The 26,332-nt window shown below is 41.1% G+C and overlaps 1 pseudogene; it reads right to left on the reverse strand.

Annotated features, from left to right (window-relative positions):
- Positions 1-12,592: 12,592 nt before the first annotated feature.
- Positions 12,593-26,332, reverse strand: part of LOC130034994 (carboxypeptidase B2-like) — a 61,055-nt pseudogene continuing 47,315 nt past the window's right edge.

Consider the following 26,332-nt stretch of genomic DNA (forward strand, 5'->3'; position numbering starts at 1 on the left):
TTCGAAAACAGGACCAGAATGCTATTTGGATCACCCAAACAGAAATCAAAAGAACTATGCTTGGAGTATCACACTTCACTCAAATGAGAGGAGGAATCCAGAGTTTCAACCTCCATTGATGATCAAAGATCAGGGATGCTGCCTCGTTTGCCAAGGTGTCAAAAATCAGATGGGCTGGACACATAATGTGATTTAGAGACGACTACTAGATTAGAGCTGTTACCGACTGGATTCCGTGGGATGTCAAAAGGATGCATGGCCACCCACATATGAGATGGTCAGACTTCTTCGTCAAAACCCTGAACAAACGGTTTGAGGCTCTTCATGTTCCTGGAGAAAGGAGATGCCATTGGGCTACAATAGCATGCGACAGGGACAAATGGAGACATTACTGGCGCCCACTTAAGCAAATCGATGATCAACAGGATGACAAGTGATACAAATGCATTTATATATTTAAATATAGCATATAATGAGAAAGATTTATAAAAAGCAAAATAAAAATTTACCCACAAACCCTACCACCAAAAAATAACTCTACATTCCATACATTTTACCTTCCAGATTGTTTTCTTTAAATATGACATTTATGGGGCCAGAGCAATAGAACAGCAGGTAGAACACTTAGTTTTCATGCGGACAACCCAAGCTATACCCCCAGGCCCGCTGAGCCTCAGCAGGAGAGACCCTTGAGCACACAACCAGTAGGAGGCCCTGAGCACCATTGGGGTGGCCAATGGTGCCAAAACGAAACAAGAAATGAATATGATAAAATAAAGTTCCATTATGTACTTAAATTGAAATACTTTGCAGTGAAAAAATAATGTGTTTGGTTCATTTTTTCTTATTTCTCTGATGTAGCATAGGAACCATTTTCTTGGACTATTAAAAACTCTGTTCCCAGTCTTTAATTCCGTTGGTGGTGTTGTGTATCACTCCTTTGTCAGGACCAGCTGCAAATGGCCAACACCAGCCTCTGAGGAGCCCCTGGGGTCTGCGCTGCAGCATTTCTGCATGACTGTTTCTTACCCTGGTGCCCCGAGAACTGGAGAAGGAGCCTTCATTTATTCCATAAATATTTAGACATCCCTCCATTGCAGTTATGCCAAGTGAGGCTCCACTTGATAAAAATGAGCCAATAAAGAATTAACAGTTAATGTACATCTTCTGTATTGGCAAAGATGAATAATTTTTCACTCTCATGCAAATAGATAAATAGATTTTAGGTTCTCAAAATATTTTGTTCTTCTATGCTTTCGTCATGAAAATAACTCATTCTCTGCATCTGATTATAAGAAGGTAAAGTGAGGAATATAAGTGTGTCTTTCCCCTTCCTGGGAGGAGTTCAAAACACTGTGTCTATCCAGACTGCCCTGCCATGTGGATGGTGCTTGTCAGGGCTTACAGGAGAGCGTCCTGAAACTCGGGGTCTACACCCAAGGGAGTCATGAATGGGGTAGCAGATCACTGATGGCTCTGAAATGTAAAAAGCTGGGGAAGCCAGGTGACAGAGGCCAGGGACCTTTGTGTGATTGTTTTCTCATGGTCACTCACTGGTCAATTTCTTTCTTTTTTTTTATTTTTTATTAGCGAGACATCATGAGGTACAGTTGTAGACTAAAAATTTTTTGTGCTTGAGTTTCAATTATACAATGATCAAATACCCATCCCTCCAACTGGTCAATTTCTGATCCTCTCAAAATTGTCTCATGGTAAGTCACTTGTCAATTTCTAATGCTCTCAAAAGTTTCAAGCCCTGTTGAATGGATTAGGAGAGTTGGCTGTGAGGGTCTGTCGGCCATTGTCTGAACCTAAATCCTGTGACTGACTTTACAGGTCAAGAAGCAGAGAGAAGGAAAGTGATAAGCAGAAGTTGGTTGAGAACAACTTTCAGAATATGACACTGGAGCAGACAGAGCTCTCCAGTTCAGGCGTAGATGGAAGCCTCTCCCCTAAGGCCCATACCGCCCCCTCCAGCCAGCCACACAATCCCTACAACAGTTTCTCTAGCTCCAGAAGCTTCCCCGGCCCCAACTATTAGGTGAGTCTAGGTGCCCTGTCTGTCCTGAGAGGAATGTCACCCTCAGTTCCTAACATTGGCAGTGGCCTAGACTCATCATTAATCTCTCTGCTTTTCTCTCTCCTACTGTGACAAGAGAAGATCCATTAACAGCCAGGAGATGGCATAGCTGTCAGGGCCCTGCTAGACCCGGGTGACATGGATTCAGGTCTTTCATCCATTTTTATTTGAAGTTATTTATAGTATTAAAAAGAGAATTGAGCTTGTTTTATCTCATGTGGCTGTCCAGTTTTCCCAGTACCATTTGTTAAAGATGATCCACTTCATATTTTTTGCTCCTTTTAAAAAGATTAACTGCACATTTTCCTGAGGATCTGTCTTTGGGTTTCCTATTCTATTCCATTGATCTGAAAGTCTGTACTAATTCCAGTATCATGCTGTTTTAATTATAACCACTTTAAAACCACTTTGAAGTTGGGGGAAGTGATTCCTTCCATATTTTTTCCAGAGGATTACGTTAGCTACCTGGGGAGAGTTTATTATTCCATATAAGTTTCTGGATTATTTGATCTGTTTCTTTGAAAAAAGTCCTGGGTATCTTTATAGGGATTGCATTAAATCTGTGTACTGCTTTGGGGAATATTGTCATTTTGGTGATATTAATCCTCTCAATTCATGAGTAGCACATGTGTCTCCATTTTCCTGTGTTCTCTTTTATTTCTTGAAGGAGTGTTTTGTAGTTTTCTTTGTGAAGGTCTTTCACCTCTTTAGTTGAACCAATTCCTAGATAGTTGATTTTTGACACACAATGTGGATAGGATTGTTTTTTAATATCTCTTATTTCATTATTTGCATATGGGAAAGCAATGGACTTTTGCTTATTAATTTTTTAGCATGCCACTTTACTGTACAAATCTATTATTTTCAGGAACGTTTTATTTGATAGATTCTTTAGGGTTTTCCAAATATGGTATCATATCATCCACAAGTAGCAAGGGGTTGGCTTCTTCCTTTCCTGTCTTGATGCTCTTCGCATCTTTTTTTAGCCTAATTTCTATTTCTATCTAATTTCTATGGCAAATACTTCCAATAGATACTATATTGAAGAGAATAGAGTGAGCACACTTGTCTTGTGCCTGATCGTAAGGGGAAAGGTTTTCATTTTTCCTCATTGAATATAATATTGACTGTGGGCTTGTATAAGTTGCTTTGATTATATTGAGGAAAGCTCCTTCTATTTCCATTTTGTTAAGAGGTTTTTTTAATCATGAATGGGTGTTGGATCTTGTCAAATGCTTTCTCTGCATCTATTGTTATAATTCTAAGATTTTTATGTTCCCTAGTATTGATATGGTGTTTTACATTGATTGACTTTCACATGTTAAACCGTCCTTGCATACTGGTATAAATCTCACTTGGTCATGGTGTATGAATTTTTTATTTTTTATGGGTTGTTGGATTTAATTTGCTAGCAATTGTCAAGAATAATTGCATCTATGTTCATAGATGATATTGGTCTATAATTCTCCTTTTGTGATACTCTGTCTGCTTTTGATATCAGGGTTGCTTTGTAGAAACTTTTTTTTGGAAGAGCCTGAAAAGGATTAGAGTAGATCTTTAAACATTTAAAGGAATTCATTAGTGACTCCATCTGGGCCTGGGCATTTTTTTAGGGGGAAAGGTTTTTTGTTACCCTTCCAATTTCCTTAATAGTGACATGTCTGTTCAGGTATTCTAAATCATATTGTTTCAGCTTTGAAAAGTTATAGGAGTCCAAGAATTTATTCATTCCTTCTAGGTTCTCTCATTTCATGACAATTATTTTCAAAGTAATCTCTGATGATCCTTTGAATTTCTGTGATATCTGTTGTGTGTTCCCACCATTCATTTGATTTGGTTAGTTAGGGTTCTCTCTCTCTCTTTCTCTAAGTCTTGCTAGTAGTTTACAAATCTTGTTTATTTTGTCAAAGAACCGGCTGTTGTTTTTTTAATCTTTTAGATCTTTTTTATTCCAATCGTTAATTTCTGCTGTTTTATTTTTTCCTTCATTCTGCCTGCCTTGGGCTCATTTTGTTGGTCATTTTCCAGTTCCTCAAACCGTACTGTTAGGTTATTTATGTGCGCCCTTTTCTCCTTCTTGATGAATGCCCCCCTAAAAGCCTCCATTTCTCTCGGAGAGCCCGGCAAGCTACTGAGAATATCCCACCTGCAAGACAGAGCCTGGCATGCTACCATAGCATATTTAATATGCCCAAAACAATAAAACAATGGGCCTCATTCCCCTCACCCTGAAAGAGCCCCCAATACACCAGCGTTAAGAAGGATGAGCAAGGAGAGGCTGATAAAATCTCAGGTCCGAACAAGGCTGCCAAAACGAAGAATGACTAAAATGACTGTCTGTACTTTCAACGCGTGTATGCTGGCATTGGAAGCATCCATCGAGGACCTGATGGTGCAAGCACAGAAGATCAAGTACAACATCATTTGTCTGACTGAGATGAGAAGACATCAATCAGATCACACTACTTTTGACACTGGAGAAGAACTGTTCCTCAGAACATGCGATGAAAGAGGCGTTGGTGGTGTCAGTGTCCTTGTCAACATGACTTGGCCATGAGCATTGATTCATTCAAATGCCTAATATCCTGAATCGGACGCTTACACTTGAATAGACGTGGCTCACTGTTGGCAGTTTCTATCTTCGTCGTCTACGCACCAAAATCCAACTATGATGAAGAAGAAATTGAGATACCACATGGAGCTGGAGAAGTTCTATAAAGAAGACCACACCTTCTAAACAGGGTGAGAGACTGTCTGAGATCATCATGTTGACCATGGTAACTCACAGTTCCAGAAGGCCGAATCTAAACATTGGACGTATGAGTCTCCTGATGGATAGTTCCACAACGAAATTGACCAAGTAAATTTAATATTTAATCAATGGTTTTGCCTGACTGATGTCACTGTTGTCCCAAAATTCCAAATGGGATCGGACCACCATCTTCTTTGTGCAAAATTCTACTGCACGAAGCGGGGAGAAAAGGCTGCAAAGTTTAAAAAGAGAACTCCCAGAATGACCACCAACTGGGAGCTCTTTGGCACTATTGCAACAACTTGGGAAGATGCCATCGTTGACGACATCAACAAGGACTATGATTGACAGGTTCAGCACCTCCATGATTGTGTGAGGAATGCCGACAGAGAGAAAGTCACAAAAAGATGCCTGTCTTTGGAAACTCTCGAGCTCATTCACCAACATGATTTGGCGCAAGCCTCAGACAACCAAAAACTAATGTCTGAGCTCACAAAGCAGTGCAGAGAAGTAATAAAGGAAGACCTTGAAGAGAGAAGAGCAGCAGTGCTGGCTGATGCAGCAGAAGCCGGGAAAAGTATTCGCAATGCCCATCTGTCCTTCGCCAACTACAAGACCAAGATGACTGCCCTCCGACGTCCTGATGGATCTATCATGTCTTCCAAAAGGGCAATGGAGAAGATTATCCATGCCTTCTACTTGGATCTCTTCGATAGCCACATTCACCTGCCCACATACCAAATTCCACAGGTTGGATATGCTGTTCCCAAGGTTCTCCCTTCTGAAATCCGACACATCATTTCTTCAGTAAAGAAGTGAACATCACCCAGCCCAGACAAGGTCAGACCTGAACACCTGAAGAACCTGCCATCAGTACTCATCAATACGCTGGTTCGGCCTTTCACACACTACCTGTCTGAATGCAAGGTTCCGTCCCAGTGGAAATCCAGCAGGACTGTACTACTGTACAAGAAGGGAGACATCCATGACAGTGGCAATTATTGCCCGGTCTGCCTGTTGTCTGTCGTCTACAAGTTGTTCACTCGAGTCATCCTGAATAGGATTGGCAGAACACTAGATGAAAGACAACCATACGAGCAAGCCGGTTTCCGAAAAGGATTCAGCAAAATCCACCGTATCCACACGATAACCAAGCTCATTGAGGTTTCTTGGGAGTTCAAGATATAAAGAAGACCTTTGATTCTGTTGAGACTGAAGCAGTCAACGAAGCCCTAGCCAAATAGGGCATTCAAACTCAGTACATCAGGATCCTCCGTGATCTGTATTACGGATTCACCACCAGGATCTCACTATTCTACAAGAAAGTGATCATTGACGTAAAGAGAGGGATTTGGCAGGGCAATACCATTTCACTGAAACTCTTCAATGCCACCCTCTAGAATGTCATGCAACGACTGGAATGGGAAGGAATTGAATGAAGATAGATGATGGTTGGCAATTACACCATCTCTGCTTTGCTGATGACATTGTTCTAATAACACCAAACATTAGACAAGCGGCACAAATGCTAGCCGACTTCGACCGTGAGTATGGAAAGGTCAGACTGCAGCTGAATTTCATGAAAACAATGTTTATGTAAAATGGACAAGTTCCTGACGTTACATTTACTCTCAAGGGAATGAACATCTTTGAATGCAGAAGTTATGTGTACCTAGGTTGAGAACTCAACATGACAAATGACTTGGCACCTGAGCTGCACAGGAGGAAGAGAGCAGCCTGGAGTGCCTTCAAGAGCGTTGAAGAAATAGCTAAGTGGATGAAGAACCTCCGGCTCTGGACACATATTTTTGACTCCACCATTCTCCCTGCACTAACATATGCCTCAGAGACCTGGGCCCTACGAAAACAGGATAAGAACCCTATTCGGGTCACGCAAAGAGGAATCGAAAGAGATTTGCTTGGAGTATCATACTTCACTCAAGTGAGAGAAGGAATTCGGAGTTCCGACCTCCATCGATGATTGAGAATCAGGGACTTTGTCTCATTTGCCAAGGTATCAAAAATCAGATGGGTTGGACAAGTAATGCAATTTGAAGATGACCGTTGGACTAGAGCTGTTACCGACTGGATTCCATGTGACATCAAAAGAATGCATGGCTGCCCACCTACAAGATGGTCAGACTTCTTCGTCATGACCCTGAATAAATGGTTTGAGGTTCTTCGTGTTCCTCTAGCAAGCAGATGCAATTGGGCTACATTAGCACGTGACAGGGACAAATGGAGATGTTACTGGTGCCAGCTCAAGAAAATCGATGAGTAATGGGATATCAAGTGATAGTGATCAAGTGATGCATAGCTATGAACTTTCCTTTTAAGACCACTTTTGCTGTGTTCCATGAATCCTGGTAGTTTGTGTCCTCATTCTCATTTGCCTCAATTGACTTCCTCTCTGAGCCACTGGTTGTTTAGTAGTTTAGTTTCAACGCTCTTGAAGGCGTTCCACGCTACTGTTTACCTCCTGTGCAGTTCAGGTGCCAGGTCATTTGTCATGTCCAGTTCTTGACCTAAGTACACATAACTGCTGTATTCAGAGATGTTCATTCCATTGAGAGTGAACTACTAAACACAGCTCACTACTTTCTAGGTGTTTGTGTTTTTTCTCCATTATTGTTTATGGTTAACTTCTATTTTCAGATTATTATGTTCTGAGAAGACAGTTGATAAGATTTCTATGTTCTTGACATAATAGAGGTATGTTTTGTGGCCTAGTAGATATCCATTTCTTCCTTCAAGTCCAGTATTTCACCACTGAGTTTTAATCCAGGTGATTTTTCAAGTGATGATAGAGTGGTGTTAAAATCTTCAAGTATTACTGGTTTTTTTATCAAAGCCTTCATTCAAGTCTATTAGAAATTCTTTTGTGTATTTTGCTGGTCATATATTAGGTGCATATATTTTTAGGAGTGTGAATTCTTCCTGCTGGACATATCCCTTGATCATTAAAAATGGCGCTCTCTGTCTCTTAGAACTTTTTAATCCTGATGTCAGTGTTGTCTGATGCCAGTATGGCCACAGCAAGTTTTTATCTGGGGGTTGTTTGCTTAAAATGTTATCTTCCAACCTTTGACTTTGAGTCTGTGTCTTCCCTTACCATTCAGATGTGTTTCTTATAAGTACCAGGATGTTAGATTATTTTTTTTTAATTCATCCTGCCACTCTGTGTCTCTCAATTAGTGTATTTAGGAATTAACATTGAGAGAGTCATGGAGTTTTTTGCCATCTTTCTGTAGAAGTTTGGTGTGTTTATGAGATTTATCCTGTCTTAGTGTAGCCCTTCTAGTTCTTCTTTCAGAGAAGATTTCGAGACTATGAAGTTCCTGAGCTGTTGTTTATCTATGAAGTTGAGTATTGTTCCTCAAGTCTGAATGAGATTCTGAGTCAAGTATTCTTTGTGAGGTGTTCATTTGCTGAGTTTTAAAAAGAACTATATCTCATCATTTGAAATATATTAAAAGTTTATATATCCTTTGATTCTGCAGGGTCTCATGATAAATCTGCTGAAATTCTTATTAACACTTTTTTGTATGTAATTTCTTTCTTTTATTTGTGACTTTCAGTATTCTCTTTATATTTTGGTTGCTGTGATTAGGATGTGTCTTGGGTTGTTTTTATTTGGAGTTCGTAAAGCTGGCACTTTTTGGGCCTCTTGGATCTGGGGACTTGCCTTCTCCAGCTCTGGGAACTTCTCAGCAATCATAGTTTTGTCAGTTGCTCCTTCCTGTCCCTCCAGGACACCAATGATTCTTATGTTGTTCTTCTCAATTCACCCCACTGTTCTCTTATTTACTGTTTATTTAATTTGAATATCTATTCTATCTTCTGCTGTTCTTTTGAACTTTTCTGAATTTCATCTTGGAATTCACTTATTTTTGTTTCCAGCTATTGTTACTCTGCTGATAAAGCCTTCCAGTGAGTTTTGGTATCACTTACTATTTTTTTTAGTTCTGTCTTTTCTGCTTGTAGTTTTCTCATTTCTGCTCTCATATCCTCTTGTGTTTTATTGGTTGTCCACCCCATAATAGCTCCTTTGAGTTCCTTAAACATCAACATTTCCTCTCTAAAGTATTTATCAGATAGGTCCTTTTTTAAAGTTATCCACAATAATTTATTACACTCAATATTCCAACACAAATCCTACCCCCATTACACCTTTCCACCACCATTATTTTGAATTTTCCCAAGTCCACCCAAGCCTGCCCCCAAAACATCATCTGTATCTTTTTTTTTTAGTCTTTATGGTTTTTTTTTTGGAGCTACCATGAGATACAATTACAAAGCTTTCAGTTTGATATTCAGCTATACAATGATCGATCACCCATCCCTCCAGCAGTGCAAACTTTCCACTACCAATGTTCCCATCAACTCCCTCCCACTTCCACCCCAGTCCTTACCCTGCCTGTTCGGCGGCAGACAGTTGCTCAGATACTCTCTCTCTAGTTTTGGGCATTATATTTTGCTCGGATATTCCCACCACCATTCAAGCCTGTCTTTCAGGGGCAGATACTAGATCATTTATTTTCCATTGCTCACTTTGCATATCAGGAAAGATCACGCAGCCACGTAAGCGGCTGGGCACTTAGGAGGAATAGTCCTGATAGCCATATACCAGAGCCATGTCTGTAGAAGCTCATGGTCTCTGGGATTCCATCTGGAGAAGGTGGGGAGACTGCATCTGCTCCATCTGGGGTTTCCTGGTGATATTTGCTTGGTATAGGGCCTGCAGAATTCTCCCCCACATAGGTCTTTTAACTGGTTATAACTTCTTGAGTTTTTAGGGCTGCCATCTTTGGTCACTAAGTGTGGTGGGGTTCTATGCTGTTTTCTCACTGTGCCTTTTGTACCATTGAGATGACTTCTGTAAGCTGTTGTATGGCTGGATGTCCATAGTTAGAATGTGGGTGTGTCCTCTCAGTGAGGTATGATGAAGTGAAGAAATGCTTCATATTGACCTGGGGAAAGGAAGCATTTATGAGTGCAGTATTCATGCTGTGAATTACTGAATTGGTGGCAGGGCCTTCAAGGGTTCTTGTTGGACAAGTTTCTGTCCTGAGAAACTGAGTGCAGCAAGCAATCTACCCACTGTACTATCCTCTGGCCCTTATTCCCCCTGCCACATACACCATTTTTTTGACAATGTAAATTTTAATATGTTTTTCAACAACAATAAATAGCTGATTTAACATAGTTTTAGTGGGTAGATTATTTGCCTTGCATACAGCCAATTCAGGTTCAGTTCCTGGCACCATTTATGGTTCCCTTAACACCACCAGGAGTCATCCCTGTGAATGAACCAGGAGCAAGCCCCGAGCACAGCCTGGGGTAACTCTCAAACAAAAACAAGAAAATGACAGCTAGGAAGCTGCACTCAGTTTCATACCTCACTAAGTTTCTTGTTTGCATTTCAATGCAATACAATGATCATTTACCCATCCCTCCACCAGTGCCCATTCTCCTCCACCAATCTTCCCAATATCCCTTCCACCACCCTCCACCCCCACCACACCCCACAGCGCTTCTTCAGCAGGGAATTCCCTTTTGTTCTCTATCATTTTGGGTTTTGTGGTTTGCAATAGAGGTATTGAGTGGCCATCATGTTTGGTCTATAGTCTACTTTCAGCATGCATCTTTCAACCCGAACGAGTCCCCCCAACATCCTTTACTTGGTGTTCCTTTCTCTATCTGAGCTGCTTTTTCCCCCAGCATGTGAGGCCAGTTTCCAAGCTGTGGAGCAGACCTTCTGGTCCTTATCTTGACTACTTTTGGGTGTTAGTCTCACATTCTGTTACTTTATATTCCACAGATGAGTGTAATCTTTCTAAACCTATTCCTCTTTTTCTGACTCATTTCACTTAGCATGATACTTTCCATGTTGATCCTCTTATATGCAAATTTTATGACTTTATCTTTTCTAACAGCTGCATAGCATTCCATTGTGTAGATGTACCAAAGTTTCTTTAACCAGTCATCTGTTCTTGGGCACTCAGGTTTTTTCCAGATTTTGGCCATTGTAAACAGTGCTGCAATGAATATACAAGGGCATATGTCATTTCTACAATAATTTTTTTGCCTCTCTGGGATATATTCTCAGGAGTGGTATTGCTAGGTCAAATGGGAGCTCAATTTCTAGTTTTTTGAGAATCGTCCATATTGTTCTCCAAAAGGGCTGAACCAGTAGATATTCCCACCAGCGATGAAGGAGAGTCCCATTCTCCCCACATCTGCGCCAACACTGGTTGTTTTTGTCCTTTCGGATGTGGGCCAGTCTCTGTGGTGTGAGATGATATCTCATTGTTGTTTTGATCTGCATTTCCCTGATGATTATTGATGTAGAGCGTTTTCTCATGTGCCTTTTGGCTATTCAGATATCTTCTTTGAGAAAGTTTCTATTCATTTTCTCTCCCCCCCCCCCCATTTTCTGATGGGGTTGGATGTTTTCTTCTTGTAGAGTTCAACCAGTGCCTTGTATATCCTTGATATCAACCCCTTATCGGATGGGGATGGACATCGGATGAATATCCTTTCCCATTCTGTAGACTGTCTTTGTATTTTGGTCACTGTTTCTTTTGAGGTGCAGAAGCTTCGTAGTTTAAAATAGTCCATTTGTTTATGTCTTTTTACACTTGCTTGGTCAGTGGGGTGTCATCTTTGAAGACACCTATAAGCTTCAATGTGGTGGAAGGTTTTGCCAATCTTGTCTTCAATGTACCTTATGGATTCTGTACAAACAATATTTTTAAAATTAAAAAATAATCAGAGAGTTGAGGGATACAACAAGATTATTGTGCTTGTCCTTGTATGTGGCTTACATGATTCTATTCCTGGCACCACATGTGGGCCCAGAAGAGCTCCAGGAGTCACTCCTGAGCACAGAGTAAGTAATAGTGCCTGAACAGTGTGAGGTATGGCTTAAATCCTACCCATCCCCAAGTATAATAATAGTAAGGAGATATCCCTGAGGTTCCTTTGAGTTGCAAGTGTCTCTGACAGTGGCTCCAGGGCTGTCCTGGAGGTGATGGGTCCTCAGCAGGTTCAGCCCCAGAGACCTGTCAAGGTTCTCAGAGATCTGGTTCTGTCCTTTGAAGTCAGCCCCTGTGGAACAAATCTCCCCTCTCCCAACCCAAGCCCCAGAGCTGAAAGCAGCCCCACCCATTCGTCTCTGGAGCATTAAGGCTGCTGGATCACTCTCGGGAACTTGCACAGAGGCTGGGTGTGATCCTGCAGTGTCTCTGGGAAAGCCTGGAAGTGGGCACTTGGCAGGGGAGATGCCAGGAGAACAGAGATGAATGAAGATGTGGAGTAAAGTTAGGGAAATAAGGGGAAGAAGGGAGAATTGTCCTTAAGGGGAAACATGTGTTGAAAGAAAGAACAGGGCGAGGAGGAGAGGGTGGGGGACTGGGCACCTGCCAGTAAGGAAAGGAGCAGAAGGAAGGGGCTCAGTGGGCTCGGAGGGCCCGGACTCAGGGTGCCCAGGTCACTTCCAAGGGTAACCTGGGGAGCATGTACCGATAAGGGTCTTAATGCACCTGGAACATTCTGGGAAAATCTATCATTTATTTATTTATTTTTTTTGTAATTTCAAGGCAGTGTTTATTTTGTTGTTTTGGGTTTTTTTTTTTTACAAAACCAAGAAGTAAACATTTTTATCAAAATTGCTGATAAAACTAAAAACAGAAAGTGATGCAATAATTTGTTCTTACTAGAATCAATTAAAACACAGGAGGGAAGTGGAAAAATGAATATCAAATATTTTTGATAACGTGCCAAGCTATTTTAGACATGGTAGCTAGAGCCTCTGAACAAGTGAGTTTGATGTAATGCTCTAGCAAAAATCCGTATCTGCCTTAATCTCGTAGTTCAATTGTAAAGGAATATTTAATGCCCAAGTTGTAGACCCAGTCACCGGAACCTCCTGGAGCTATATTTTTAACCCTTAGATCTTGACTAAGTGATTATAATTTAACCAATTCTTCATGGTCTTTGCTCTTGCTTCTACTATAGGAATATGGGAATAGTATTTTCTGGGAGTATGAATGCATAGAGATGTAAGCTTTAATGTGGTTTACATTTTTTTCTCAAGAAATCAGCTACTGCCTTCACTTCTGGTTCTGATTCAGGGAAAGGTCCACAATATATTTCTGAGCATGATGCACCTTCCTCACACCAGTGTTTAGAAGCAAAATTTCTGTTCAGGTCTGTGCCAGTACAAATGTTGTTTTCATGAAAATAACGGTTCTTTCTCCACATCTGATCCTTTTTCCAAGTGAAGTCATAACCATCCACATTAACTACTGGCATAACATAAAAATTCACTTGCCTCAAAATACTGTTATATATTCTTTCTTTTTCATAGAACTGGGTCACATAGCCTATGAACCATAAGCAGAAAGCAGGAGAGATCCATTCTCTGGCGTGCATTCCACAGTCGATCCATATGGCATTTTTGGCTTTGTTCTTTACTAGAAACCTTTAACACATAAAGTGGGTTCTTCTCAAATGAAAATTGAATATGGATTTTTAAAACCATATCAGAATACAGCTCAGTTATCATTTCCATCCAAGCATGGATTTCATTTAGTGAGTGGTACTGTTCATAGTACCAAGACTCAGAGACTATAAAACCCAGCTCCCGGAAGAGAACAGCGCAGAGTCTCCTGCCCCTGAGCCTGGCTGTCCTCGCCGGGGCCTCTTGGAGGGGAGCGGGTTGAGTTTCTCTCCCCGCCCTGACCAGGGCTCCGGCAGCCAAAGATCTCCAGAACCAGCCACCACTATGCTGAGACCACTCTCCACACGCATGAAGGTACCGGCAGAGGAACAAAGGCATGAGGGTCCCGGGGCTGAGATCTCCAAGCCTGCTCGGATTGGGGCTGAGCATCCTCCACCCAGATCCTCCAAATTCCAGTAGGCGGGGGTCACACCCACCAACTGGCCCCCTGGCGCCGTGTAATCCCATCAACGGCCAAGACTCAGAGACTATAAAACCCAGCTCTGGGAAGTGCGCGGCCGCATTCGCAACCGCACGACATCTTATTATCTCATTCCTACTTTGGACAAACTGGCAGGCTACTGATGTAACCTGCCCACATGGCAGAATCTGGCAAACTTCCTGTGGCGTACCCAATATGACAAATACCAGTAACAATGATGGGTCTCATTCTCCTAACCCTGAAAGAGCCTTGAATATGGCACTTTTAAAAAAAATCTCAGGGCTAGGATGAAGGAGACGTTACTGGGGCCTTTTTGAGGCAATCGACGAATAACAGGATGGTCATGACTGTTCGTAGGAGGAGGAGGAGGCCTGGGGGCTGAGTGTGTCATTAAAAGTCTGCTGTTGGATGAGGCTTTCCACATCTTCTATCAAAACCCTGAATGGAATTATGCTCTCATTTAAATGGGCTTTCACATCGCTTACATCAGATGCATTCACAAAAAAAATGGACTTCTTTATTCTTTACAATTAATTCAACTGCTACTGACTGCCAGAGAACAATCTAGTAGAAGTGGAAGAATAAGAACTAAATTATATATCCGATTCATCCTCTTGTGATATTTACTCTGACCCTGCCATGGGTACAAGGAAAAGGCACTTCCAAGCTTTTCTGCTCAAGGGAGAAGAGCTGATTGACTTGGCCAGCTGCTGTCCCTCTTGATACACAGAATGCCGGAAAATCTATCATTTTTATCATGAAACCGCTCCTCTTTAATTCAGAGAAATCAAAGCATTGAGCATGTGTGTAGAGGGGCCACAGGTATCCAGGGATTCGGGGACACACAGAGTTCCTGGTCTCAAACCCTTGGAAGACACACATTCACATACATGTGCACACAATGTACACTCATGCAAGCATGCACACACATGCATACATATGAATGCTCATGCAGACACATGCACACACTCATGCACACAAAGGCCAGAAGGGCTGCTCTGCTGGCCTTGTCTCCAACCCCTCTCAGATCCTCCCTTCCCAGGCCAGGAGCTGGCCCAGCGGCATCCAGCATGTGCACCTCCAGGAGAAAGCCCCAGCACCGTGCCCTGATAACCCCCTGGGCATCACTGAGTATGACCCAAACAACAGTGAAAAAAGAGGGAGTCTTCAGTGTGGAAATAAACATGGGCCCTAGAGTGCAGATCTAAGCTCAAAGCCTTGCCTTTCCTGAAATGAGCCTTGTGACCATAAATTAACTTCTCTGAGTTAGTTTCCCCCTATGAAATGGATGTGACAAATGAATATCAGAGGTATAGATAGAACCTGCACATTGACTGGTTCTGATTTGAATAATCATATTCAAACAGTTTTAATCGGAAAATCTTATTTTGTGAATATAAATGTGTGTTTATTATTTGATCTGTTTCTAATATCCCTCTCTCCTCTGTCCTATCTAGACGGTGAAATTGAAGTGGCACAACCATTGCTCTCTGCCCTAGATGTGAGCTTCTATTTCGAGTTGTTAAAAGTTTGGCAGAAAAGTGAGCAGCTGAGGGTCTGGCCTTTGGTTTCCTTACCTGCCCAACATCCAGCCTCTCTGAATGAAGGTGTGGACATTTGCAATGCTAAGTACAATGCTGAGACGTTTGACTGCTAAGCATCCATAAAATTAAATGCACAGTGATGTTATTAATAAAGGTAAAGGCCCTCCCGTTGATCGTCGATTTGCTCGAGCGGGCCCAGTAACGTCTCCATTGGAGACTTTGTTGTTACTGTGTCTGGCATATCGAATACTCTTGGTAGCTTGCCGGGCTCTCCGAGAGGGGCGGAGGAATCGAACTCGGGTCGGCCATGTTGGCCGCGTGTAAGGCGAACGCCCTACCCGCTGTGCTATCGCTCCAGCCCAGATTTACAATAAATTGTTTCCAATTAACATAGCAGCTAGATTTATTTTTATCCTGATGGTGTAAAAATAGTTGTTTCCAATCTAGAGAATCACTCTTCTAAGATTGTTCATTGTCAGAGAAGATTGTTTTGAGCAGATTTATCTCAAACAAACACATCTTCTACTTCTGGAAGATTCTTCCATAACAGCTGTGGGGGTCCCTGAGAGGGAAGGAGATTCTTTGTATCTTTTAAGATTCTCATGACATATTTGGCTCAGTGTGAATGCTGATTTTGCGCCTCAAAAGTTGGGGATTGGACCACCGTTGAATTTTTAGGACCAGATCATCTAGTGTCACCGCACAACCGAGATCGGAAAGACATGTCACTCAGCTTTTGCGTTGTGTACCTGGGCCCTCGGTAGAGTGACAGGAAAGCCAAGTCCTGAACAAACCTTTCCTTCGTGGTGCAGACACATGGAGAAAGAGCCACACAGGAGTCGGGGAGTAAAGTCAATGGAAGCTCGGTGGGAGGACGAGAGAGAGAGAAGCTATCAGCCTCACCTGTCCCTCAGTCTCTCTCTATGGGCAAGTGGGCTCTGACGATGGAGGATGCCCCTAAGACCGAATCCCTGGGGAAAGGTGTGAAGACAAGACCCCCAGGTGCATGAGCGATGAAACCCTTGGAAATTGCAGACACTCAGGGACTGAGCTGGAGCCCTGGGCCCAGATGTCCAGTCTCCTGCTCAGATTTTTGGGGAACTTCCCTGAGGCAGAGGCTCCTCCTGGGCACACAGGCATCCTTGTGGCCACCACACAGTACCACCCTCTTGCGCGTGAATGGTCTCCTTGTTTTGTCTACTGTCTGGCCTTGTGTGTTTATTATTTGATACCAACTATTTTCTGAAAAGGATTAAATATGGTGTCTTATCTCATGGCGTTCGCTTCTTGTGTTGGGGACTTCCCTGTGCAGAGCCGTAACTTCTCATTTCCAGTAGCCCCCACTGAAAGTGGCCCCGAAGGAATTGAGAGCTGGATTTAAAAGGAAAACAATAGCAAGTACCACGGAAGACAACCTGCTAACTCTTGTGGGCCGGAACTGTTTGTTTCAATGTAGGAAGTTTTCTTTAGCTGTCCTTACCCCAAAAGTCCCAACTAACAACTCAGTAAATCTTTTGTTTAGGTTTAAGGGAGATACAGTGAAATGTTTCTCAGAGTATCTTTATGCACAAGGCAAGTCCATCCTGACACACACCATCTGCAAAACCTGTCCTTCTAAAAGTAGGCTTTCCCCCCTACATAAGCTATTTCTTGTGTCCACGTGAGGAAGTATGATCCTAGTACATTAGTTCAAAAATCTTCTAGCCTGAGGACTTTTGAATATAATTTTTTTTGTTTTATTTATATTTTTCTTAATTGGACCCTCTAGGCTCAGTTCAATCAAACCTCCTTGGTTATGCCATGAGTGGTGTAAAACTGGACTGATTGGCATCTGCCCTCTTTGGGGACTCTTGGATGACATGTGGTGACATATTAGCTCTTGGCGGATATTTCTCTGCTTCTTCTGTGCACTCTCCAGTCTCCTCTCAATGGGACAGCTGCTATTGGATATGGGACAGGTTTAACCTCAACAAAATCATAGCAAAGTGAATCTAACAGCACATAAAAAATTATACACCATGATCAAGTAGGATTCATTCCACGAATGCAAGGATAATTCATATATGCAAATCAATTAACACAATAATTGATTGTTGTTAGAAAAAAAAGTAAGACAAAAGATAAAAATCATATGGTTGTTTCACTTAATGCAGAGAAAGCTTTTCACAAAACCCAGCATTCATTCATGATATAACCCTCATTAAAATAGGGGTGGAAGGAACCTTCCTCCAGATAGCAACAGCTATATGTAGAAAATACTATAGCCACTATTATTATTAATGGTAAAAAATGGAAAGCATTCCCACTGAGATCAGACTGAGGAAAAATATGCTCACTGACTCAACATTGTATTCGAAGTCCTAGTAACACCAATCAGGAAAGAAAAGGAAATCAAATGGATACAAATTGGAAGAGAGGAAGTCAAATGATCTCTTTGCAAGTGACATGATGATATTCATTGAAGACCCTGAAGAGTCCACACAAAAGCTCCTGGAAACAATACACCAATAAAGCAAAATGACCAACTACAAAGTCAATGCATAAAAATTGTTTACATTCCTATCTACCAATAATGAATCAGAGGAGAAAGAGATCAGAGCCTATCCCATTAAAAATAGTGTTCAAAAACATCAAGTATCTAGGAATCAACTTAACAATAGAGGTGAGAGACTTATACCATAAAAACTTCAAAACACTGCAGAAAGAAATTAAAGAATATCTTAGGAATTGGAAAACCTTTTCATGTTTGTGGATTGGAAGAATCAATATTGTCAAAATTATCATCTTATCTAAACTGCTATATAAATTCAATGCAATCTCTATCCAAATCAGACAAAATTTTTCAAGGACGTAGAACAGGCTTGTGTGGAATCATAAAAGAACCCGCCTTGCCAAAACCATAATGAAATACAAGAAACTGGGAGGCATCTTACTACCTAACTTGAAGCTATAATATAAAGACATAGTGATGAAAACAGTGTTGTACTGGAACAAATAAAGACTCTAGAGATGACCAATGGGTCAGAATACAATATCCAAGGATCACCACCATGTATCTTGTCAGCTAATTTTTGACAAAGGAGTTGAGAGAATGAAATGTAATAGAGAGAGCCTTTTCAACAAATGATGTTCAGAGAATTAGGTAATCACATGCAAGAAATTAAAGCTGGATCCATATCTCACACCTTACACAAAAGTCAACTCAAGCTAAATCAAAGACCTTGAAATATTGAGGAAAATGTAGGCAGAATGCTCCAAGACCTAGCCCTCAAAGGAGTCTTCAATGATACAATGCCATTGACAATTGGTACAGAATGAAAACTATAAACAAATGGGACTACATCAAACTAAAGTTTCCGTATGGCAAAAGAATGGGCTAAAACTAGATGACAGCTGACTGGGAGAAAATATTTGCACTGAAAACACCAGATAAAATGTTCAGATCCAAGAAGTACTCAGAGAGATCAACAAAACATCTAAAAATACCATCAAAAAGGGGAGAGAAAATGAACAGACACTTCTCTTACTTATGAACACCCACAATGGCCAACAGCACTGTAGCACTGTTCATCAAGTTGCTCGAGCCGGCCCAGTAATGTCTCTTTTGTGAAACTTGTTGCTACTGTGTTTGGCATATCGAATACATCACGGGAGCTTGCCAGGCTTTGCTGTGTAGGTGAGATACTCTAAAAAAAAAAAGGGTTATGATTCGAGGAGTTTTCCAATTCATAAATCCTCAGAAAAAGCTCTATACTGAAGATAATTCTTTTAAATGGATTGTAATCTCAACTGTCTTCCTAACAAGCTATGTGAAAAAACCCATTTCTTTAGGTCTGTTTTCTCGTCTACAGAATAAGAACAAATGGCATTTCAAGATAAAAATTTCAGGCTAATTATGATTTCCCCCAGAGCTTTCTTCTAGTGAAAAGAAAAAGGTTTAAAAAGTTAACACTTGTTTAAAATATCAATGCTTTAATAACCATCAAATAACTATCTTACCAGATTTGGCTTATTTTTAAAAAAATACTGACCTGTCTAGTTTTCTCTAGCAGCCTAGTTTTAAGTTTCAAAGTGTGAAACTTTTATTTAAAAAATATACAGGTGCTGGTTTATCTCCCTCTCTACCAAGAAGCAAACAATGCAGAAGTACAGATAATAACAAGTACAATTCAAAGTTTTATAGTCTCCAGTTTTGGAGGGATGGTACAGCTCGCAGGACAACCTTGGTTGGATCCCTGGCATCCCATAGGGTCCCCAAAGCCCTCAGGAGTGGTCCCCCAGGAGTGCAGGTGTGCGGCAGCTCCAGCTCGCTGCTCTGTCCCCAGCCCCCGATTGATGGGGCTTTTGCTTTTTCTGTGTGTCCTGGGCCTGTTCCTGGCTCTGTCTGGAGTGAGTGGCCCTGGCTGGGTGCTGCGGGGGACAGGGGATGTCAGACCTGGAGCCCGAGTGGGCCTCGTGCAGGCAAGTGCTTCGCCCCTTGTGCGGTCTCGCGAGTGTAGTTTCCATGGACCACCGGGGTTTCTCCTGAGTCGTGCTGGGACCCTCGCCTGGGTCCCTATTGTCGTGCCCCGCTTCCCTGGGTTTTCCGCTCCATGTCATTGGCCGAAGGACATGACCGCCTTCAGGGACCGCAGACGACCTACAACGCTGAGGGGCCGCTCCTGGCTTTTTACCCAGGAATCCCCCCCTACGGTGCTCTGGGGACCATGTGGGATGACCCAGAAATGGAACCCAGACTGGACGTGTGCAAGGCAAACACCCTTCCCACTCTGCTATCGCTCCAGCTCCTAGAGACTATATTTACATTTTTTATTTTTTAGATTTTTTTTGGATTTTGGACGAATGGCCAACAGACACATGAAAAAAATGCTCATCATCACTTATTATTAGAGAAATTCAAATCAAGGAGAGAATGAGCTATATCATCTTAGGCCAGTGAGAATAACATGTATCAAAAACACTGGGAAAAGGGTACATCCCCAATCTGGACTGCCCCGAAGAGCAGGACGTGGGAGAAGTGAGAGAGGGAAACTGGGTCTTTAGGACTTCAGGGAAGGCACACAGATGGACATTGGTGGGCACTCTTTGTGCTTCCACGTACATCCCCAATCTGGACCGCCCTAAAGAGCAGAGTGAGAGAGAAGTGAGAGAGCGGGAACTGTGGCTTTAGGACTTCAGGGCAGGTGCATGGATGGACATGAAGTGGACATTCTTTACCACTTTATATCTTAAATAAATCTTAAGCTCCTAACCACAAAAAAACACACAGGTCACAACTCTAAATGGCAATGGTCACAATGGTAAAGAAACTCAGAAATCCACTAGACTTCGTGAGAGAAGAAGCTAGCCCAGATGATCCAATCAGTAATAACGAGCTATATAACCCCTCTGACATGGAACTTAGAATGGAATTGTTAAGGATTCATTAGGAGCTCAAAGAAACAATGGAACACATAACCAATAAAATACAGGAGGATATGAGAGCAGAATTGAGGAAAATGCAAACAAAAATACAAGCAGAGGTGACAGAGCTGAAAAACATGGTAGGAGAAATGAAAAACACTGGAAGGTCTCACCAGCAGAGTAAGAGCTGCTGAGGTCAGGATCAGTGAGCTTCAATGATGATGTTCAGAGAATTTCCAGACTACAACAGAAGATGGAAAAGACCCTCAAAATAAACCAACAGATGACAAGAGAAAAACAGGATGATGCCAAGAGGAATAACATAAGAATTATTGGAGTACCAGAGGGACAGGAAGAAAACCGTGCTGAAGAAGCAACCGTCAAAGCCATCATTGCTGAGATGTTCCCAGATCTGAAGCATGCATGCTCTCAGATCCAGAGGGAACCAGCTAAAAGAATTACAAATAAAAATACTCAAAGACACATCCTAATCAGAGTGACGAAAAACCATACTCAGAGATAGAATACTGAAAGCGACATCATAGAAGGAAATAGCTTATAATGGAGCACCCCTAAGAGTCTCAGCAGACTTATCAGATGAAACCCTCCAGGCCCAGTGGTGGGATATAGTGAGAAAACTCAATGAAATGAATGCCTTCCAAGAATACATTACTCAGCCAGACGCTTATTCAGATTTGAAGGAACAACACACAACTTTACAGACAAAGAACAACACAGGCACTTCTTAGAAACAAAACCAATGTTATAAGAACTAAATGGGCTACTTTAAGATAAGACAAGTCCGAGCAAAAGGGAATGCCCTGCCCCAGAGGTCGGGTGGGGTGGGGGATGGGGTGGAGGAGTGGCAGGGCAACTGGGATCATTGGTGGTGAAGAATGGGCACTGGTAAAGGGATGGGTACTCGATTATTGTATAACTGAAACCCAAGCATGAAAGTTTGTAAGTCTACAACTGTACCTTATGGTGTTTCACTAATAATAATTTAAAAAAATATAAGACAAGTCCCACAAGTACACCAAAATCCTAAATAAACAAATCCCCATCACAATAATGTCTCTCAATTTCAATGAATTAAATGTACCAATAGAGAGCCACAGAATGGGCTCTTTTTTAATTAGAAAATTAAACCAAGCATTTTTCTGCCTACAAGAAACACATCTGAACAGCACAGCAAACACAGACTCAAAGTCAACTATTGGAAAACTAGTGTCCAAGCAAACAACCACCTTTAAAAAACCATGGTGGCCCATATTAGTATCAGACCGCATAGACTTCAGGCTGAAGAAGTTTATGAGAGAGGGTGAGGGTCATTTCTTAATGATCAAGAGATCAATACACCAGGAAGAACTCTCACTCCTAAATGTATATGCAATCAATGAGAGATCAGAAAAATACTTGAAACAACTTCTAAAAGACTTAAAAAGATATTGATAGCAACACAAAAGTAGTTGGAGACTTTAACACCACTCTGTCATCTCTTGATAGAGCAACCAGACTAAAGTTCAACATAGAGATACTTTATTTGAGGGAAGAAATGGAAGAGAGGGGCTAGTAGATATATACAGAACTTTTCATCCCCCAAAGGCTGACTATACATTTTTCTCTAGTGGACATGGGACATTCTCCAAGATAGACCACATGCTGGGCCACTAAACATACCTCCATAAAATAAGAGGATAGAAATGATCTCAACTCTCCTTTCAGACACCATGAAAATATAAATGAATCACACAAAGAAATGGAAAATCAAATAAAACATCTGGAAATTAAACAGCTCTATACTGAACAACCAGTATTTAGAGAGGAAATCAAAGAGGAAATAGAAATATTCCTAGAAACAAATGAGAATGAGGACAAGAGCTACCAGAACTTGTGGACACAGTTAAAGCAGTGTTAAGGGGGAAAGTTTATTATGAAAGAAGAGAGGATCAATAACTTATTCTAAACATCAATAACAACCTAACAGCCTAAGATGTTGGAAAATGTTTGAAAAAAGGAGTCCAAACTAGGCAGAAGGAAGGAAATAATAAAACAGAGCAGAAATTAATGAGCTGGAATCCCAAAACACAATCCAAAAGATCAATGAAACCATGAGCTGGTTCTTTGAGAAAATAAACACGATAGGTAAACCACTCGTGAGACTCACAAATAAACAGCAAGAGAGGAACCTGATAAACAGTATTATAAATATAAAGGTGATATCACAACAGAAACTGTAGAAATCCATAGGAACATCAGAGATTACTCTGACAATTTTTATAGCATGAAACAAGAGAACCCTGAAGATAAATCCTCCTAAGGCGGAACTGAGAAGATCTGGAATACCTGAACAAACCTATTACCATCGAGGATATTGAAATGATAATCAAAAGTTTTTCCAGAAACAAAAGCCCAGGCCCAGATGGATTAATAATGAATTCTTTCAAACCTTTAAAGAGGATCTATTGCCAGTCCTTTTCAAGATTTTCCAGGAAATTGAAGAAACAGAAACACCTCCAAACAATTCTTATATCATTCTGATACCCCAAACATGATCACAAAAAAATATATCCCTGATGGACACAGATACAAAGATCCTCAACAAAACATTAACTAAGAAAATCCAATGATGCATCAACAAGATTGTACACCATGACCAGTGGGATTCATCCCCAGGTTGCAAGGAGGGTTTAACATTCTCAAGTTCATCAACATAAGTCATCATATCAATAAAATAAACGATAAAACCCGGATGATCATATCATAGATGCAGAAGAAGCTTTTGACAAGATTCAGCACCGATCACAATAAAACCTTTCTACAAAATAGGATTTGAAGGAAATTTCCTCAATATAGTCAAAGCCATCTACCACAAGCCCATGGCAAGCATTATTTTTTTTAAATTTTATTTTCATAAGGTAGTTCACATTAATTGGTTACATTCAGTATTTCAATACCAGTCCATTCACCGTTACACCTTCCCACCACTAATATTTCAAATTTTCCCTCCACCATTCAAACCTGCCTGCCAGGGGGCAAATACTAAATAATTTATTTTCTATTGCTTATTCTGAATATAATGAGAGGTTCTGGAATTCTAAAATTGTAAATTATTAGGTCCAGAGACATCTCTGTAAGGAGCTAGTTTTGAGTTTTTATTTGGAATGAAACTCTGGATCAAGGCTGTTGATGCACTCAGATGCAGATCGTGGGTGTGACAGCCAGTACCCCAAGTGGGTGGGAAGATGGGAAGGGATTGCCCATCACTGCTGCTGCCACGTGGCCTGGAGTCTTAGTCCTCGAACCTGCATACCTGGGTTTTGCTTCTGGAAGCTAAAGGTCACTGGGATTTCATCTGGAGTAGCTAAAAAGAGCACATCTGCTCCATCTGAGGTGCTTCAGTGGAATTGACTTGGAATAGGGTTCAGAGAGATCTCCGGCGAGCTGCTGTCTTCCAAAATTCATTAATTTCAATGGTGAAAAATAAAAGCCCACCCTCTGAAACTGGAGACAAGACACAGTTGCCCATTCTTGCTACTTCTATTCAATATAGTACTGGAAGTACTCCGCATAGCAACTAGGGAAGAAAAAGTTAAGGGAATCCAAATAGGAAAGGAAGGAATCAAGCTCTCACTATTTGCAGGTAACATGATACTATACATAGAGAACCCTAAATTCTTTGCTAAAAAGATCCTAGAAACAATAGTTTTGTATAGTAGAGTGACAGATTATAATATCTATACCCAAAAGTTCGTGGCTTTCCTATATGCAAATAATGAAAGAGAAGAAAGTGATATTTAAAAAAAAAACAATTTCGTTCACAATTGTGCCACAGAAAATCAAGTATCTCAGAATGACCTTAACTAAAGAGGTAAAGTATGTAAAGGAAATTATAAAACAGTAATTCAAGAAATAATAGGACACGAGGAAATGGAAATGCATTTCTTGCTCATGTATAGGGAAAATTAACATTGTCAAAATGTCAATATCCCCAAAGCATTATGCAGATTCAGTGAGGTCCCTGTAAGGATACGCATGATAGTTATCAAAGAAATTGATAAAACACTTCTGAAACACATATGAAACAATACCCCCCCCCCCCACGAATAACTAAATCAATTCGTGGGGAGAAAAAAGATGGAAGTCACACCTTCCTCAACTTCAAACTCTACTACAAAACAGTAAATATTAAAATAGCATAGTATTTATTGAAAAAAAGACAGACCCGCGCAGACTAATGAAATAAAGTTGAATATCCTGGTGCAGACCTTAAAATCAGACCTTAAGATCAGTGTTGGATGAATATTCTTTCCCATTCTATTAACTGTCTTTGTATTTTGGTCACTGTTTCTTTTGAGGTGCAGAAAATTTCAGTCTAAATGACATCTGCACCTCTATGTTCATTGCTGCACTGTTCACAATAGCTAAAATTTGGAAAAAACCCGAGTGCCCGAGAACAAATGACTGGTTAAAGAAACATTGGTACATCTACACAATGGAATACTATGCAGCTGTTAGAAAAGATGAAGTCATGAAGTTTACATACAAGTGGTTCTACATGGGAAGTATCATGCTAAGTGAAATGAGCCAGAAAGAGAGGGACAGACATAGAAAGACTGCATTCATCTGGGGAATATAAAGCAACAGACTGGGAGTCGAACATTCAAGAATAGTTGAGATAAGTACCAGGAGGTCTGCTCCACGGCTTGGAAGACGGCAGCGCATGCTGGGGGAAAGGGAAGCTCAGATAGAGAAGGGAACAACAAGTAAAGGATGTTTGGAGGACTCGCTCAGATTGCGAGATGCATGATGAAAATAGACTGTAGACTGAACACGATGGCTACTCAATACCTCTATTGCAAGCTACAACACCTTAAAGGAGAGAGAGCAAAAGGGAATGAACTGCAGGGTGGGGTAGAGGGATTGGGTGGGGGAGTGGGAGGGCTACTGGGATCATTGGTGGTAGAGAATGGGCACTGGTGGAGGGATGGGTACTCGATCACTATGTAACAGAAACCCAAGCACGAAAGTTTGTAAGTCTACAACTGTACCTCATGGTGTTTCACTAATAAAAAAAAAAAAGAAGAGAAAAGAAAAAAGTCTATGATCGCCTAATGATTGATCAGGGAGCAAGAAATATAAAGTGAAGCAAGGAAATTCTCTTTGACTAGTAGTGTTGGGAAAACTGGACCGCCACATGTAAAATAATGGGCTCAGACCTATACCTAATGCCATGCAAAAAAGTCAGATCAAAATAGATTAAAGACCTCAACATCAGACCAGAATCCATGAGGTACAATGAAGAAAATTTAGGCAAAACCCTCCATGACACTGAAATTCAAGGCATCTTCAAAGATGAAACACCACTGACCAAGAAAGTGGAAGAAAATATTAACAAATGGGATTACATTAAACTAAGAAGCTTCTACAGCTCAAAAGAAACGTGAGCAAGATACAAAGACAGCCCACAGAAGTGGAAAAACTATTCACCCAATACCCATCTGATAAGGGGTTAATATCAAGAACATACAAGGCTCTGGTAGCACTTTGCACACACACACACACACACAACACAACCCCATCAAAACTGGGGAGAAGAAATGAGCAC

This window comes from Sorex fumeus, unplaced genomic scaffold, assembly GCF_029834395.1.
Source record: "Sorex fumeus unplaced genomic scaffold, SorFum_2.1 ptg000063l, whole genome shotgun sequence".
In the NCBI taxonomy this organism is placed as follows: domain Eukaryota; kingdom Metazoa; phylum Chordata; class Mammalia; order Eulipotyphla; family Soricidae; genus Sorex; species Sorex fumeus.